This window comes from Monodelphis domestica, chromosome 4 (assembly GCF_027887165.1).
Source record: "Monodelphis domestica isolate mMonDom1 chromosome 4, mMonDom1.pri, whole genome shotgun sequence".
Classification (NCBI taxonomy): domain Eukaryota; kingdom Metazoa; phylum Chordata; class Mammalia; order Didelphimorphia; family Didelphidae; genus Monodelphis; species Monodelphis domestica.
Genome location: NC_077230.1, coordinates 9,071,170 through 9,085,305, shown reverse-complemented (window position 1 = coordinate 9,085,305; position 14,136 = coordinate 9,071,170). Strand labels below are relative to the sequence as shown.

Genomic DNA, 14,136 nt, shown 5'->3' with positions numbered 1-14,136 from the left:
AGCCATTATAAAGAAATTAGAAGAACAGGAAACATTACCTATCAGATTTATTAGGAGAGGGATTTATGAATAAACAAGAGATTGAAAAATTGTGAAATATAAAATGGATAATTTTGAATACATTAAACTGAAAGGTTTTTGTACAAATAAAACAAATGTGGTCAAGATTAGAAGGAAAGCAATAAATTGGGGAAGAAATTTTGTGGATAGTTTCTCATTTCAGATAAAGGTCTCATATCTAAAATATATAGAGAACCTTGCCAAATACATAAGAATATGAGCCATTCCCCAATTGATAAATGGTCAAAAGATATGAATACAGTTTTTGAATGAAGAAATCAAAGCTTTATATATACACATATGGGGAAATGCTTTAAATCATTATTGATTAAAGAAATGAAAATCAGAACAAGTCAGATAACATCTCACACTCATCAGACTAGCTAAAATGATAAAGGGGCAAAATGACAAATGCTGAAATGAATGTGAAAAAATGGAGACACTAATACAATGTGGTGGAGCTGTTAATTGATCCAACTTTGGAAAGCAATCTGGAATTATACTCAAAGAGTTATAAAAACTGTTTGTCTTTTGACCCAGCAATACCACTGTTTCTTATTTATTTATTAAGTTTATTTCCTAAGGTAATGAAGTAAAAATGTAAGGAAACTAAAAATATTTATAGCAGCTCTTCTTATGGTGGCAAAAAACTGAAAGCTGTAGGGATGTCCATCATTTGGGGAATGGTTGAACAAGTTGTGTCATCTCATTGTAATGGAATACTATTGTGTGATAAGAAATGACAAACAAGATGACACAAAAAAATCTGGAAAGACTTATATGAAGTGATGCAAAACCAGGAGAACATTGTACATGGTAAAAACAATAATATATGATGATTAGCTATGAACTATTATCAACAAGGCAAGGATCCAGGAAAATTCCAAGGGACACAAGACATGAATTTTTCTTTAATGTAAGCAAAATGCATCTTGTTTCATAGGACAAGCAGAGAAATATATATGATTTTATATATATTACATATATATGCACAAGCTATATCATATTACCTGACTTCTTGGGGAGGGTGGGAGAAAAAAATGTTTCATAATTTCTTGTTGAAAAGGAGGGTTTTGGAAAGAAGTAGGGTTAATAATCATATCAAAAAAAGAAAGAAAAAAAGAACATTGATGAATCATCTAAAAATGCAAATAAGAGAACAAAATAAAATGCAGAATGGAATCCAGACAAGCAAAGCAGTATTGGAACCACCATATTAGACTTAAAATATATGTGTTTGTCATAGAGATTCACAAATTCATCTGTGATCCTCTTTTTTCTGTTCTTTGAATGTGAAAATGCTCATGTTTGTTCATGCTTATCAAGTTCATAATAATAAGGGAGGAAATGTTTTAAAAGATATAATAATAAATACAGCAGCTATAAAAATCTTCCTCCTTGAATATATGTAGCCCTCACAGGAAGAATGGACTCAAAAGTGAGTACACTGGTATAATTCACATGTAGTTAAGGAAACTCAACTCCTGGTACTATAGGTTCTGGAAGTCCTTTCTGTCTTAATCTTCATATAGCCCCTCCTGGGTGCAATGTCACTTTGGGGTGCATCGCTTAGCTGGGATCCCAGGACTTGTTCCTCTGAATGATTGGTATCTTCTATACTGCTCTAGATCTCATTCCTTAAAGCTACTTCTTCTCTCAAGTGACTGTATCTGTGTTTGTTTCAGTCTGTTCTCTTCTGGATTTGGTATCTTAGATTAGCAGCTTTCAAAAAAGTTCTATGGCTGTTAAGAGACATCTCTTCCATAGGCAACAATTTCTAATGATTTTGTTTGTCTAAAATGCTTTTAAACTTCATATAATCAAATTCATTCATTTTTTAAAATCTCATATAGTCTTCCCTATCCCTTATTTAGCCAAGAAATCTTTCTCTATACATGGTTTGTACAAGGTTATTTTATGCCCTGATCATTTTTTTCATACATTTGAAACTTATTGTAAACTAGGATGAGATATTGGTCTATAAACTAAATTTATTCTGACTGCTTTCCAATTTTCCGAGTGTTTTGGGAGGTCAAATAATTGCTCCTTATCCCTATAGTTGGTGGGTGTGCTTTGGCTTTTGAATATCAAACTATCATGTTTGTTTGCTTTCAGATTTCTATGTTCCATCAACTGAAATTTATTTTTACAATATCAAAATTTTATGTTAATAATTTTCCTAAATACTGAAACAGTTCTTCATTATTGGTATAAATCCAACTTGAACATAATACAGAATCTTTGCAATAGGTTTCTATTTCTTCTTTGCTAAAGTTTTATTTGAAATTTTTGCTCCAATGTTCATTAGAGGAATTGATTTATAGTTTTATTTCTATTTTGACTCTCCCTAGTTTAGGAAGTAAGACCATATTCGTAGCATAGAAATAATTTGGTAACATTCACTCTTTACATATTAACTCACAATTTCACAGATAATCATCATACAATATTGCTGTTACTGTATACAATGCTCTCCCAATTCTGCTTATTTCACTCTGCATCAGTTCTTGCAGATCTTTCCAGCTTTTTCTGAAATCTTGTTTATCATTTCTTATAGCACAATAGTATTCCACCACCAACATATACCACAATTTGTTCAGCCACTTCCGCAATTGATAGACATCCCTTCAATTTCCAATTTTCTGCTACCCTCAAAAGAGCAGCTATATGTGCTCTTTGTGGTGCCAAAAAAATTGGAAAATGAGGGGATGCCCTATGATTGGGGAATGGCTGAACAAATTGTGGTATATGTTGGTGATGGAATACTATTGTGCTCAAGGAATAATGAACTGGAGGCATTCCATGGAGACTGGAACAACCTCCAGGAAGTGATGCAGAGCAAAAGGAGCAGAACCAGGAAAACATTGTACACAGAGACTGATACACTGCGGTACAATCGAACGTAATGCACTTCTCCATTAGTGTCAATGCAGTGATTCTGAACAACCGGGAGGGATCTATGAAAAAGAACACTATCCACATTCAGAGGAAAAACTGTGGGAGTAAAAACACTAAAGAAAAACAACTGCTCGAATACATGAGTCGAGGGGGATATGGCCTCTAAATGAACATCCTAGTGCAAACACCAACAACAGGGAAATAGGTTCTGATCAAGGACACATGAATTACCCAATGAAATTGTGAGTCAGCTATGGGAAGGGGTGGGGGGAGGGGAGAGAGGGAAAAAATATGATTCTTATAACCAAGGAATAATGTTATAAATTGACTAAATAAATTTTTCAAAAAAAAAAAAAGAGCAGCTATAAATATTTTTGTGCAAGAGGTTCTTTTCCCTTTTTTATAGAAGACCATTTGTGATGATGGAAATTTTCTTCTTTTTAAAATCAGATTGTTCAATCATTTTCAATTGTATAGAAGTATGCCTGATCCCCATTGTGGAGTTTTCTTGGCAAAGATATTTGAGTAGTTTGCCATTTCCCTCTCCAGTTCATTTTATAGATGAGGAAATTGAGGAGAAAAGAAAAGAGTTAAGTGATTTGCCCAGGGTCATGCAGATAGTATCTGAGGCTGGTTTTGAACTCAGGTCTTCAACCCCAGACTTAGTTCTCTATCCACTATACCATGTAGCTGCCTCCAAATTGGATTAATTAACAATTTATTTTTATTAGCTTTTAAAAAATAAAGTTCTTAGTTTTATATTAATGTAACAATTCTTTTTTAAATTTTGTTTTCAAAATTTACAAATATTTTATTTTTAGAATTTCCATTTTTGACATTTTTTATTTTTTTGCTTTTATTTTTTTTAGTTGCATGACTAACCTATCGATTTATCCTTTCACTCTTGTTGATAAAAGTGTTTAGAAATATAAGATTTCCCTTTTTTGTGACCTAATAGAGATGGCAAATATTTGCACAGGTATCATGAAAAGCTGAATATATATTATCCCAGTCAATAATTGCCAAATATCTATCATGCCTAACTTTGGTAGAATTCTATTTAGGGGCCTAATCTTTTTTATTTTAAAAATCCTTTTGTTAGATTATTTTTCTTTTTCAAGTACAACATATTGTATATTTCTGCATTGTAACTGATTTGCCTATTCTTTCTCACTTATTAGTGGATTCATTCTATTCACATTAAAGGCTTATCATTCACTGACATGTATCCCCCTCCCCCAGCCAGACTATCCTCTTCTTTTTTCTCTCTTTGTCCCATGTTTCCTTCTTTACAAAGAAGACAGTTAAGAAAGGGTAGTACGTTTTGTGCTAATAATGTATAATTGGAACAATCTGTTTCCAGTTTACTGCCTTGCCTCTTTTCTCCTTGCTCAGATTGCAATCACTTGGTCTTACCCTTTCTTCTCCACCCCCATTTTTAATTCCCCTTTCATGAGTCATACTCCAAAATTGACAATTTTTTTTGGTGATTATTCACTGTGACACAGAGCTCCTTAAATTGTCTGCCCTCTCCTTGCCCTACCCTGATTCCCATTAAGTTGAATGTATTCTGATACCAACTTCTTTCTCCATGTAAGTGTATGTGTGTTCAAACATTCTTGGGCACAATACAGATAAAAGTGAGATTCACCTAATGTTTGCATCCCCAACTCTTCCTCTGTAGTTACATGCTCTTTGAATCTGCCTACATACGAGAAATAGTAAACTTCCTCCTTTTCCTCCATTATTAACTGGTGTATTCTTTTTTCTCCTTCCCTTTCCTGTATTTTATAATATCAGAACACAACAGCTCCAGAGCCTTTTCCCTTGCTTATCTTATTTAATCCCCTCCTTGAATACGGAAGACATGAAAGTTCTGAAGAAATATTTGATTCATCTCTCCTTGTATGGAGATTTATATTCTTATAGAACACAAATCCTTGATCATTATATGGTCCTTTCCATCTGTTTGAATGTATTTATCTTTCTAGATTTTTCCTTGACTCCTGTGTTTGAATTCCATAGTTTTGGCTCAGCCCTGGTCTTTTCATCAGGAATGCTTGAAAGTTCTCTCTTCCATTTGTAGCATACTAACCAGGGTTACTTTCACCAATTCCCACTCTCATTGGTGGACCATGTCTCCAGACAGCAGCTACTACTCAGCTGTTGTGTATTAGAGGTACCCCAGAGAGGATATTTCCATGGTGCAATTATTCATAAGATTAGTATACTTGCCATTGAATACCAGCCAGCCAGACTTAGCTTTTAGAAAAAGCTGTTTACTGAAATGGCAGAGTAAGAATAATTTATTCAAAAAAAATCCACTCTCAAGTCCAAGATATTATCTCCTAAAATATATATGCCAAGATCATGGGAAATCAGATTCATACTTAGAGAACATTTTTGGCAGAGGAGTAATGCACAGCTCTTGGTTCAATGAGATTCCTTTTTCTTCTTTCTTACAGTCCTCATGAAGTTCACCTAAGTTGTATGGAACTTTCTTCTGTGCCAGAAGTTCTTTGCAAAAGGGAGAAACTACCCTTCTTTCTGGCCCAAAGTGATCAACAAATCAATGTAGCTAGTCTGTCATCTTTCAGCTCATAGCTGGATGCACTGTTGCCAGTCCAGTCTCTTTGATGACATGATCAAGAAGACCTTCTTGCCCTTCGTGTCATGAGAGAGGTGCTGACAAGACTTAAGAGACCCACCTGAAAACAGGAGGAAAATTCCATACTCTACTGTGCTGGTGAACCTATGGCACATATGCCAGAGGGGGCTGCTTTCCTCCCCCTCTCTACCACACCTGAGGACATTTCTCACATCAGCAGCCCCTCTGCCCAGCAGCCCAATGGGAGCACTTCCTCACTCTCCCGTCTGGGGTAAGGTAGGCGGTTCACAGGCAGAAATTTAGGCACTCTGTCTCTAAAAGATTTGCCATCACTGCTCTGGGATCCTAGGCAGAACTAGAAATCAATCCTCTCACCTTACAGATGAATTGGGACTGTCTTCTCTCTCTCTTAGTAACCTCCGTGAATGGCTAAGAGTTAGTCACTTTGTGGGCAGTAAAAACAAATTTTATTGATCGACTTGCCTAAGGTTACCCAGGTAGGAAGTGTGAAGGACTAGACCTAGAACACTGTTCACAGACTCCAAAGCAGCAATAAATCACAGATATGAACAATTCAGAGATAAAATACTTGAATTGATCTAGTATAAAATACACAGAACCAAGAAATAATTTGCACAGTAACTAAACTATGGACAACTAGAGCTATGATTAGTGCAGTAAATTTACATATCAGATGCCTGACAGTAAAATGTACTTCCCTTCCTTCTTAAATAGATAAAAGATAAGTAAAAATAAGAAGTGCATAGTTAGATGAAGCCAGTGTACCCGTTTTGTTTAACTATATTTGAGAAAGAGAAAGGAGCGGGGAAACATTTGGAAATGACATCAATGTTTTTAAAATAATTATTAAAAGGGGGCAGCTGGGTGACTCGGTGGATTGAGAGCCAGGTCTAGAGATGGAAGGTCCTGGGTTCAAATCTGGCCTCAGACCCTTCCTAGCTGTGTGACCCTGGGCAAGTCCCTTAAACCCCCACTGCCTAGCCCATACCACTCTTCTCCCTTGGAGCCAATATACAGTATTGATTCTAAGATGGAAAAGTAAGGGTTTTTAAAAAATTAAATTAAATTAAAATAATCATTAAAACTATTTAAAAATTTAAACTTAAAAATAAAAAATCTATTTAAAAAAATAAACACAGCTTGGAGCCAGATGATGAAGGACCTTAAATGTTAGGCTGAAAATGTTGTACTTTATCCTACAGAAAACAAGGAGCTATTATTGTCTCATCCAAGTCATTCTCTTATTGAAACACCTTCCAATGGTTCCCTGCTACTGAGCAAATAAAATGTCAATTCAGTCTACTATTCAAGGCCTTTCTTCTGGCTCAAATATACCTATCTCACTTCCTTTCATAATATTCCTCTCCATGTATACTAAGCTCCATTGAAATTCATTTTTCTCCTATGCCTTTGTACAGGAAATCTTTGTCCAGATGCCCCAGGCACCATTGTCTTACTAAATATTTTAAGCTGGATTTCCCATAGGCATCGCCAATTCAACAAGTCTAAAAAGAATTCATTGTATTTCCTCCCCAAATGACTCCTTTTTCAAACTTGCAGTGTTACCATCCATTCCATTAACCCATATATAAAACCTTCACGTCATACAGCACTCCTCATGCCCTCTTATCCCACATCTCCAAGCAGTTGTCAAATCTTAAGAATTTCTCTTCCGAATTATTCCCTTTTTTCTGCCCATGCTGCTAGCCACTATCTTAATCCAGGCCGTCATAATCTTTTGCCTGTGCTAATGCAACAGCCTTCCACCTAAATGTTCCCCTCACCTCAGGTTGCTCCTTTGTCCAATCTATCAGTTGCCAAAGTGATTGTCTGAAAAAACAGGTATGACCATGTCACTCCCTTGCTCAATAAAATCCAATGGCTCCCTATTACCTAGGATTAAATTCATACTCCTTTGTTTGGCATTTAAAGCCTTTTATAACTTTTTTTTTAAACCCTTACCTTCTGTCTTGGAGCCAATATTGGCTCCAAGGCAGAAGAGTGGTTAATGGCTGGGCAATTGGGGTGAAGGGACTTGCCCAGGGTCCCACAGCTGGGAAGTGTCTGAGGCCAGATTTGAACCTAGGACATCCCATCTCTAGACCTGGCTCTCCATCCACTGAGCCACCTAGCTGCTCCCCTTTTATAACTTTTAACTCCAATTTATCAGTCTCATTTAATTATTCATTATTACTTCCTTTCACGACAGCTACAAGGTAGCCGGTTTGACTTCAAACAAGGAAACATCTATTGTTTACATGTACAAAACATTTTTATAGATACATTTTTATAGGATTCAAAGGCAAAAATGAAACAGCCCCAGTTCTCAAGAAGCTTGAACTAGAAGCTAGAAATGAGACCAGTTCCTGGGGTCTGAGGCACACTTCTATTATGAACAACTTGAGTCTTTCTTGGTACTTAGCCTAGGGCTTTCTCCTTCATTTTATCGGTGGAATATAATTTGAACAAAGAAGCAAATACAAAAACAATAAACGAAAAAGTAATTTCAGGAGGCAAAACCAAGACAGCTGAATAGAAGGAAGCACTACAGCAGCTCCTGCAGTGAGCTTCCCCTCTACAAAAAAATTCCTCCAAATAGACCTAGGAAACATACCTGACTGAATCCTATGCTCAGACTGGCATAAGGAGTTAGGTAAGGAAGTCTGTAAACACTGAAGCCAGAAGTACATTACAGAGAACTCTCTAAGAGGCATCCAGAGAGAGGCTGTGCATCAGGACAAGTGGAAGGTCCCAGCTACATGTAGGGGTATGTAAGAATTAAATTTTAATGGTTTGACTAAAATATGTGAAGATTATAAACAATAATGGTGGTTGCCAATTCAAATATTGCTCAAAGTCGAAATGACTTTAATAGGTTTTATTTACAAAAGGGGTGGAAAGGGTGAAAGCAGAGAAATACAGAAGGTAGAGAAAACATTAGCTTGTAAGTAACTAATGCTATAATGCTCTGGTGCTCAACTCAGACAGGACTTGTTGATCTTCAACCAGAATTAAATTCTCTCCAGAAGATAGGAAGAGAAAGCCAGCTATCCACTCACCCAAGTTCCCTCCAAGAGGCAGCTCAAGACAATGTCTAAACTGAAAGTGACTCCTGAGGCCAATTTTCTTCTTTGAATAGACCTTCTTCAAGCTGACTTCCTTCTTGGAGCCCATTTCTTTAGCCCCAGGAATTTAGGGCCTTTTATAGTGGCATCTTGTCCCTTCCCCTTTTCACAAAGGTTAATCATAGCTTCCAAATTGCCCAGCACTGCCCAGGGGGCAGTGTTTGTGGGAACCACTTCTCACCTTCTGGAGACGTGAGAACTCAACAAAAGAGTTCACAGATTCCTTGCTTACTGAGGTGTGAATTCTCATTTCCTGGCTGACTGAGTTGAAAGGGTGGAGAGCTCCTCCACCTAGTGCTAAGTAAGGTATTCAAGCTTTTGTTGATTCAATTCAAAAGTAGACAAAGGAGAGTTAATCCTGTCTTCATAGTCTAGGAGGTACTAAGTAGAGGTGCTTAAGTTATTGTTAACCAAAGTGTTAACTCAAAATAGACAAAGGGAATAAAGGATTCCCTTTCACAAGTGTAAAATCAGAGAGAACAAAGAATTCCCTTTTACAGGTATTGTATGCAGGGTACAGGAACAGGTGCCAAATGGCAGCTTTGTCACCTACAATCTAGTTCCAGGTCAACAAATCCTAGGCAGACTGAGAAGTGGATTTACACCAAATGGTTCTGATATACTGGGGATCTTAAAAGAAGAATAGAGAGAAAGAATAAGAGGATTATGCTGGGGGCAAAGGAGAGGAAAGGAAAATTAGGGAAATTTTTCTCATGTAATCAGGATGCACAGATAAAGAGTATATACAGATAGAGAAGAAGGTGTGGGGAATAAATACTGAATCCTCATTCTTTGAAATAATCAAAAGGGAGAAGAAAACACACAGTTAGATTCAAAATACATTTTACTCAATAAGGAAATAGGAGATAAAGTGGGAAGAAATTTCCAATGATGTACAAAATACTTATAGCTCTTTTTGAAGTGACAAAGAATAAGGATATGAAGGGATACTCAAATTGGAAAATGGTTGAGAAAATAATGGTATATAAAAGTGATAAAAATAGTATTATGTGGCAAGAAATGATGAAGGGTAGAGTCCCAGAGAAACCTAGGAAGACTTCTATGAAATGAAACAGAGTGAAGTAAACAGAAACAGAAGAACAATATTGCACCAAAAAAAACCAAACCAATTTTGGAAGAATTAGGAACTGATCAATGGGCAACCACAGTTCCATGCTACCCACTTCCTGATATAAAGGTAAAAGAATAAGAGCACATCATTATATATGTGTACATATATAATATACACTTATATGTGTGTGTACATATATATGTGTAAATATCTATACACATTTTCTTCTGAACATGACCCATGTGGAAATTTCGTTTGTTTGACTATACATATTTATAATGGGAATTTCATTTTCTTTCACTTTCAAATTAGGGATGTGAGGAGAGTGCATATTTTTGCTGACTAAAAAAATAGTTTAAAAAAGAGGGGTTGATTGGTAATTTTGGAAAGAACCATTTCATTTTAATGATGATAGATCAGACTACAAAGAGTTAAGAAGAGAGTGACCGAAAAGAACATGGGGGTACTGATTGTAGACAGTTTTAACTTAAGGAGTTAAGTCACAAATAAGAGAAGGGAAATGGGGTGATAGCCAGCAGAGATGGATTCATGTTAGAGGTTGGGTTTTTTTTTATTTGTTTTTTATTGTAGGGATGCCATGGGCATGTTTTTAAGCAGTATGGAAGCAGCCAGTAAGCAGGAAAAGATTGATGATTCGTAAGAGAATAAAGATGATAAAGTGAAAATTTGAAGATGATGATGGAAAGAAATCACTGTGAAAGAGAAGGGCTACCTCTTCAGGTGAGAGAAAAATGAAGAGAGTGGGGGAAGGTAACTGAATGATATGCAATGTGTAGACAGAAGGGTGAACTAAATTTATCAGTTTAAAAGGAAGGATTCTCAGCTGAGGATGTAGACAGAGGAGGAGTTATGGGGTGGTCTGAGGAAGAATTAAAAATATTTGGAAAAGCTAAAGTAGTGTATATAGTAGACACTTAATAAATGCTTATTGACCTAATTTCCTGATCCCCTCCCACAGGAGCTACTGTCTTTTTCTCTTATCCATAAAATGACCTTGTATTTATTTTTATGTATTTACAAATGACTCCCCCATAGAACTTCATGAAAACAAGAATGTGTTTCCTTTTTATCTTTGTACTCACAGTTCTAAACACAATGACTTGCATATAGTGGTGCTTAACAAAAGTATGTTGATTGATAGAGCAAAGTTCTCCCAGTCCATTTTTGCCTACTGACATTTTTTTTCTAACCAAGGCCCAGCTTACATGTTTCTCCCCACCCTTCCCCCTTTATTCCTCCATCTATATCATCTCTTTAACACAATGTCTTGCTTACAGTGCACACTTAAAATATATTTGTTGAATTTGAACTCATATTAATTGTACACTTTCCGAAGTTTAATCCACAGTAGACCTATTTGCTTTCACTTAGAAGAGAATTGTCAAAGTCCTATGTTGTTTAAAGCAATAAGAAACACCTAATATAAGGTCAGTTAAACAATGTCTAAAAAACTTGACTTTAACAGTCAATAGCTAAAATACCTTATTTTCCTTTCTGATCTTATTTCACAGTATTTTCTTTTACACATTTTGTGTTCCCATCAAACTGGCCTCCTCACTATTCTCCATCCCCCAATTCAGAGTTTTGGCATAAATGATTCTTCATCCCTTTGCCTGCATTAGAAACTCTAGTTCTTTCTAAGTGTAGTTCAGGTACTTCTTACATGAAGCCTGATTTTCCGGTTGTTAGTATTCTCATCCTTGAACTTTCTTTAAAAAACAGTATGGGGGGCAGCTGGGTAGCTCAGTGGATTGAGAGCCAGGCCTAGAGATGGGAGGTCCTAGGTTCAAATCTGGCCTCAGACACTTCCCAGCTGTGTGACCCTGGGCAAGTCACTTGACCCCCATTGTCTAACCCTTACCACTTTTCTGCCTTGGAATCAATACACGGTATTGATTCCAAGATGGAAGGTAAGGGTTTAATAAAAAAAAAAACAGTATGTTTACATAAATATAACATCATATTGAAATACCATTATACATTTTATTCTTACTTCTCTGTGCACAGGTATTTCCCCCAATAAAATTCAAGCTCCTTAAGGGCATGTGCTCTTTCATTTTTGCCTATGTATCCCCTGTGTGCCTGGCACAGTGCTTGATTTGAGGTGAATGTGTTTCATCAGTTCGCCCAAACTGCTACATAGGACTGATTATAAAGCTGGGAGACAATCACTTAAAAAATACAAATTTCAGTGAGCTAGCTCCTCCTCCATCTTTACTTCTAATTCTGCTTTCAGGATGAAATCTGAACCCTTCTAATATATGATCAGACCTCCTATACAACAGTGGCCATTAATAAAGTCACTAAGTGGCCATTCATTCAAAACCCACAACTGTCAGAATTCCGGAAGACTCCAACCCCTAAACGACCAAGGAGACCAAGAGCAGGAGATCATTGAGTTGAACGAGAATGGCCCCAGTGACCATTCACAAAATTCATTGGTCATCTTCACTTGCAACAGGTAGCAAGACTCAAGGTTTTCTTCCTTCCCCTTTACCCATACCTTCCCAATACAACTTACTAAACTCTGGGAACTTTGGAGCTGGGGATCAGCATGAACACCTTTCGACCTAGCATCCAATCCTTTCAAATACTTCAGTTAAAGAAAATAGTCTAAAAACAGTCAGTTCCTCAAGACAGACAAAACGTATGAAATACGCAGGATGGTTCGAATATCCCACTTGAACATGCACCCCAGAATTCCTTTTTTTCCCTTCCCCAAACCCACACAAATACCCCCCCCACCTCGCCCAAGGAGAGCTGGCGGTGTAAAATTCACTTAGCCCCAAATCTCCTACAGCACACTTTGGATGCTGGGCTGTGGCTCCCGAGTTCCCTATCTGATCAGGGGCAAGGTGTTCCCACCTAGTCTCCTAGGGCGGGGCTCTGGGCTGGGGCGACCTTCTCTAGGATGTCACAGAGGAGCCCTAGCCTGGAACTGGTGGCAGCAGCAGCAGCAGCAGCAGCTCTCAGGCTTCACCACTACAGTCCCCACTTCTCCCTAAATCTCCTCCTCTTCCGCCACCCTTTTCATTTCACCTTTTGGTACGAAGCAGAACCCTTCATTTCAACCTCCACCCCCTACACTCCACCTTTCTAACCTCGCCCTCCACGGTAAGGAGAGGCGAGAAAGGACGAATGTGGAAAAGAGCTCCAGGGACTCCTCACTTTCTCCCTAAAAAAACAGTCCCCTCCAGTAGAGCTGGAGTAGAACAGAGCCTCCTTCCTCCTCCTCACTGGCACTCTGGCAATTCTCTTCGGTTTTCTCCCCCTCCCCCCGCCCCCGCCTCCGCTTCCATTCATACAACTAGTAGCAGGTGCATCGGAAAAGCTCTTGCATCCAAGGCAGCAAAACAGACTAAGCTGCTTCCTTCGGCAGCTTCCAGCCCACCTTACTTTCAGGAAAAAAGGACGGTCCTCCATACCTCGGATCCCTACCCACGCTGGCCGGGCTGAACACCGACCTCTCCCAAAGGCAAGGTCATAATAGCGTAGCAAGCCGAACGCCGGCGACACTTCGGCAGCCCCTCTCCAACCTTACCTACGGGCGACCAATAATCGCTTCTCTCCTAGCAGCCAAACAGTTTTCACGTACACGGGCATTTCCTGCTGTCCTGATACTTCCTGGAGTGACTGAGGTGGCAGGCAGGAGCCGCTTCGGCCAGGGTCTGCCTCCTCTCACCCCTTTCACTTTCATTCTATTTCTGCAGGTCTCTAAGACGTCAGCGCCTACCGGAGCGTGCTCAGCCTGGCTCGCCTCTTCCTCCTCCCTCCCCACGTAACCCCCACCCCAGCACTTGCTCGACCAGCTTTCAAACCCAGAGAGCCACTGGCTGTTCAATACAAACAAAGAAGCTCGACGAATTCCTGCTAGTCTCACCCAGTCCTTCACAACTATCACCACAGAGAACTGGAAACTAGCACTAGAGTAACGTAGACATGAAGTCCTTGAGCAATTCTCCAAAGCACAATCGCAAGCTCGAACCACACGAAAGATTGCTTTAGAATCCCCCCTAGGGAAAATGCAAATCCAATCAGCTCCCAAGTTTCACTGCACACCCAGCAAACTGAGGAAAAAGCCAAAACGGGGGAGCAGTCATTTTGTCAGGAAGGTTGTAAACCGACCGCGGAAGGCGCACTATTAATAGGATGCTCAAGGCGGGAGGTTCCCGTGTTTGGACCCAGAGTAATAAGCGGCTGAGGATACGAAGGGCCGAATAAATTCATATACACCGACATTTCTGTTTCACTTCATTTATTCATTCGTTCCTTTGTTTATTCTAGCGATGAGCCTCCCCGCTAAGTATAGGGGCTACTCGCTGAGAGCTCTG

General features: G+C 38.5%; 1 protein-coding gene and 1 long non-coding RNA gene across 6 annotated transcripts in view; one reads left to right on the top strand and one right to left on the bottom strand.

The window, feature by feature from the left end:
* Positions 1-14,136, bottom strand: part of SLC37A1 (solute carrier family 37 member 1) — a 183,831-nt gene that overhangs the window by 126,291 nt on the left and 43,404 nt on the right. The window contains exon 1 of one of the 5 annotated variants that reach the window (XM_007493189.3): positions 13,231-13,534. The exons of 1 other annotated variant lie outside the window; for it this stretch is intronic. The gene's annotated coding sequence lies outside the window, so the exon portion shown is untranslated. Of the gene's footprint in view, positions 1-12,550; positions 12,658-13,196; positions 13,535-14,136 lie in introns of those variants that run through there. 3 more of the 5 variants (XM_007493188.3, XM_056826007.1, XM_016433143.2) reach the window with 3 other exon arrangements.
* Positions 12,696-14,043, top strand: LOC130458937 (uncharacterized). Its single transcript, XR_008918285.1, has 2 exons — positions 12,696-12,919; positions 13,516-14,043. It is a non-coding gene; the product is annotated as an uncharacterized LOC130458937 (long non-coding RNA).